The sequence below is a fragment of the Euprymna scolopes genome, chromosome 1 (assembly GCF_053919585.1).
Source record: "Euprymna scolopes isolate OS-2025 chromosome 1, ASM5391958v1, whole genome shotgun sequence".
NCBI lineage: Eukaryota > Metazoa > Mollusca > Cephalopoda > Sepiida > Sepiolidae > Euprymna > Euprymna scolopes.
Genome location: NC_136482.1, coordinates 146,839,303 through 146,844,839, shown reverse-complemented (window position 1 = coordinate 146,844,839; position 5,537 = coordinate 146,839,303).

Below are 5,537 nucleotides of genomic sequence, written 5' to 3'. Positions count from 1 at the left end.
TAATATTTTATTTCCTATTTGAAAATAGCATTCTTTAATAAGATGGCTTACAAGCATTTTTAAAATACCTTTAGAAATACTAGTTTTGCTATTTTTATTTTTACACCAGAAAGCATTAGAGTTTGAAAAGTCTATATATTTACCTTTTCCACCTTGAAAAGCCAAATCTACAGTATCATTTAATTCTTTTATAAGTTTTTCGTGCGGAATTTTAGTATATAGCGTACTAAAATCATAAGTAGCTATAGATTTTGCTTTTATTCTGGAATTTATTTTATCTAATTTTTCTTTCACTGGTTTGGAATTATTTACTACCCAAAATAGATTTATATTACTATAGAATTTACTTTTCAGGTGAAAATTATTTATTTGATTTATAATTAATTTAAATATTTTAGATATAGCTTTACTTAGAGGTTTAGTGATGCACGTCTTTGAACCTACAATAAATCTAGCCCCAACTGGATTTTTATGCATTTTAGGTATCCAATACATACATGGAAGATTTTTGTGTTTATCTTCTAACTTTAATCCTACTTTTTCATTAATAATACTATTATTCAAAATAATACTATCTAAATTACTATTACTTACTTTATAAGTATCCGAATATATATATACTTGCACATATATACACACAAATACATATGTGTATCATGCGTGCGATGACTGGCAACTTTTCACTTTGTTCCTCAATTTATGTGATATCCACCTCGCCCTTATTCTATTTATATACCACTGAATTTTGTTATAATGCATCAAAGTCATGTGAATAGGAGAATCACATGGTGGCGTAAATCACATGCGTCGAAATGCGCAAGACGAGAAGCCGCTAGTCATCATTTGTTGTTGACTCAATCCCTTAAAACTGAGATTTTCAATTAAATTGAAATCAAGGGAACATTATTCTATTAATGTCTAATAATTATTACCAACACTTCACAAGAGTCAGACGTATCTTAATGTTCACAACAGAGTCCCACCTTTTACCCACGACAAAATAAACCTAAATTCAGCTCATATTATGACTCATCGAAACGAGGAGCTGTGTTACAAAATTAATAATTATCAGTTAATTAGTTTAAAAGTGAATCCTGTATATAAAATATATATACGTATACATATGCATCCCTCTAGAAATAGAAATATGATATATATATATATATATATATATATATATATATATATATATATATATATATATATATATATATATATATATATAAATATCCTGTCCCCACGAACTTCTTCAGATGTTTATCCCATTAGATTTTTACAATAAAGGTATATTTTTAACATGCTGGACATCGTATTCGGGTTGGATACATAAATCGTAAAATTGCCAATTCATCAATGAAACAGCCATATATATATATATATATATATATATATATATATATATATATATATATATATATATATATATATATACATATAAATATATATATATACACACACACACACACATATATATATACACATATAAATATATATATACACACACACACACACACACACACACACACACACACACACACACACACACACATATATATATATATATACTAGCATGGGTGCCCGGCGTTGCTCTGGTATTTGGAGGTGTATGTTGAGCAAAAAAAAAAAAAAAAGCGGTCAATTTTTTAAAGCTTTTACCTCTATTATGACCCCTTAACATTTATTCTTTTGGGCTCAAATCAAGTTATTAAGTTAGATCCCTGTCAAAGAAACCTATATCTAAAATTTCAAGTGTTTAGACCCAAAATTGTCGGAGGAGTTTGTTAGAGTTCTCAAAGGTCAAATCGTTGAACTTTGATCCATTAATCGCCAAATTACTGGCCGAAAACCGATGTCATCGATTTTCCCAAATCTCAGTATCCTGTATATCAAATGTCGAGTCTGGAGACTAAAATTTGACAGAGTTATTGCGTATGGAAATTTACACACACAGACAGTCAGACAGACAGCAGACAGACAGACAGATACACAGACACGTTCACTTTTATAGATATATAGATAGATATATACTATATATATATGTGTGTACTAAATATATATATATATATATATATATATATATCTTCTATACTCCTATAAATTCGGTTTACTTTTGTGTGTGAATTGATATTCATATTAAAAATCCTCTTTTCTATTTATTTAAAAAGAAAATACAATTTTTATTATATATTGGTTGTGGAATTGAATTCACTAGCAAAAGATCTAGCTAATTTGCATATTCTTTAAACATTCATTTTAATTAATTCCCTATTTCTTCGGTTTTCTTATGGGATAATCATCTTTAATTAACTATTACCTGTAATTATATTCATGCAGATATTCTACATGATTTATACTTGCATAATATTTGCGAAAAAAGTTTATAGTAATCAGAAATGTGTTTCCATATATATCTATGTATACGTATATATTTTTGTTAAACAAATCTATCTATCTATCTATCTATCTATTTATCTATCTCTCCCTCTCTCTCTCTCTCTCTCTCTCTCTCTCTCTCTCTCTCTCTATATATATATATATATATATATATATATATATATATATATATATATATATATATATACTAGCAATTCAGCCAGGCGTTGCCCGGGTGTTTGGATGTGTATGTTAAGCAAAAAAAAAAAAAAAAAAGTGGTAGTAGGAAGGCAGGCTCGAACCCGTACCGCAAAGGAGGAAAAGAACGGGGTAAAAACCTAACGTTTATGCTGTTACGACCACCGTCAAACCGGAAGTGACATTTTTTAAATTAAGGCTAGACAATCTAAAGGAGAGGATAACTTTAAAAAATATCGGCGAAAAAAGTTACCCCCCCTGTAGAAAAGTGCGTAATTGAAGGTGAAGATATTAATGTTTTTAGCCAATTTTTCGATATTTGTCGTATGAAAGTTTAAAATTGGTAAAATCCGTCGCCTCTATTGAAAGTTTAAGGCAGACATGCAAACATACATACATACATACATTTATATATTGGTAACTAAAAATTTCCGATCTAGAGTGATGGAAAAGCTTGCCCTATCTCTGAATACCCTTTATGTAAAATTTCAAATATTTAAACTAGAAATTGTCTGAGTAATTTGGAAGAGACCGCAGAGGTCAATTTTTTTTTTAACTTTGACCCCTATTATGATCCTTAAAATTTATTGTTTTGGGCTCAAATCGAGTTATTAAGTTAGATCCATGTCCAAGGAACTTATATCTAAAATTTCAAGTGCGTAGACCCAAAATAGTCGGAGGAGTTTGGTAGAGTTCTCAAAGGTCAGATCGTTGAACTTTGACCCCTTAATCGCCAAATATCTGTCCAAAAATCGATCACATCGATTTTCCCAAATCTCAGTACCCTGTATATCAAATTTCGAGTCTGTAGACTAAAAATTGAAAGAGTTATTGCGTAGGGAAATGTACACAGACACACAGATACACAGACACACAGATACACAGATACACAGACACATTCACTTTTATATATATATATATAAAGCAATAATCTACACACACTTGTTTCGTGGTACTGCCGCTCGTCAGCGTAGCTTGACTGCTCTAGGATTTGGCACATATCTATCAATCTATCTATCTAACTATCTATCTATCTCTCTCTCTCTCTCTCTCTATATATATATATATATATCTTCCCGAGAACTGCTAGATTTTGAAATTCCTTTCAGAGTCTCTGCTTCCGTGACTGTACTGACATGCAGGAGTTCAAGTATAATGTAAACTGATATTTTGTTGCCCAACGTTCTACATAGTATCCTGATAAATTATGTCCCAGGTAGTAGCCCCCTACACCAAAGTTGCACTATGCATCGTTTTAAAATGCAATATAAATATATATATATATATATATATATATATATATATGTGTGTGTGTGTGTGTGTGTGTGTGTGTGTGTGTGTGTGTGTGTGTGTGTGTGTGTGTGTGCGTGCCAATATGGTGTAAAAAAAAAAGATGGCGTGAATATAAAAATCAAAATTGGTATAAATATCATGAAAAAAAAAATGCAACTATCTTCGGATTTGTTGATCTGCTCTAGTACTAAACTAGATGCTGAACTCCAAAGCATGACTGAAATCCTTTTGGCCAATAGTTATTCTTTACACATCATTCAAAAATGTGTTAGGGATAAAATCTTGGCATGTAAAGGTGGAACTTTTGTGGGCCCTCAAAAATGTCCCATATATATGAAGCTCCCGTGGATTGGTGTCCGAAAGCCCGGAGTTTTCGCATAGAATTGCTACAGCCGTTTCACGTTGCTATTTTTCAACCAAGGTTCGAACGGCGTTTGGTATAAGAAATTCTTTCCCCGCCTTTCGAAAGGATGGTATCCCTACCACTCAATATAATATGGTTGTTTATAGGTTTAACGGTCAGTGCGAAGCTGACTTAGTGGCCCATGGCCCATACCATTCAACGTTTGGAGGTTAGAATTTCCCAACATGTCCCCCTTTCGATGTGTTGGCACAAAAATTGCCACCATCCAGGCATTTACAGACTCATAAGTTGGCGATCGGTGAATATTTATTGCAGTGCCAGATCTGCACTGGCGTATACACTGATGAAACTTTCTCGATTTTAGTATCCATTAATTTACGCCAACTGTCTCTGTGCAAACAAAGAAAGTATACCCACAATTTTGAAGTTATGGGTATTCATTGAGATTGTTTCCTTTTCTCCTATTCCCCAGACAATTTTTTATTACTCTCGCTAATAATTTATGGTCTTTTGGTCACGTTTTAAATGATGTTTCCCTCCCCCGTTACCAACGTTAATCTTGAAAAGTGTTGACTGTAAGACGTTTCGATTGTTTTTTTTTTTTGGGGGGGGGGTTGTATTACTGTACACATAGATTCGAAAAAGTTGTCAAAAAACAAATATATAATAAATAAATGTTATCAAAGGCAAGATAAGTTACTTTTCTGCCAAACTGGATATATTTTTCGTGTTTTTATTCAATGTAACATATTTATTCAGCTCGAAAAACATACAGTGTTTACCGATGTATTCGAAAATTCAAGATGGCGTCTCACACCCTCTTTAACACGGTAAGTTTGGAAAAAGGTGTTATAAATAAAAAACTATACAAAATACTATTAAAAACCCGCCGAATATATGTCAACCTATGTCACAGTAACATGTATTGAGCGAGTTTTTAACAGTATTTTATCCGGTTTTTTATTTATAACATCTTTTCCAAAACTTACCGTGTTAAAGAGAGTATCATACTCCATCTTGAATGTTCCAATACATCGGTAAACACTGTATGATTTTCGAGCTGAATAAAAATGTTACATTGAATAAAAACACGAAAAATATATCCAGTTAGGTAGAAAAGTAACTTATCTTGCCTTTGATAACATTTATTTATTATATATTTGTTTTTTGACAACTTCTTCGAATCTATGTGTACAGTAATACAAACCCGCATTTACATTATGTTTTAGCCCGAGTCGGAAGTTCCCGATGTCTCGCCGGTGTCTGGCTATTATAGTCCCCCGTGTACATACGTACATCACAAGGAGAA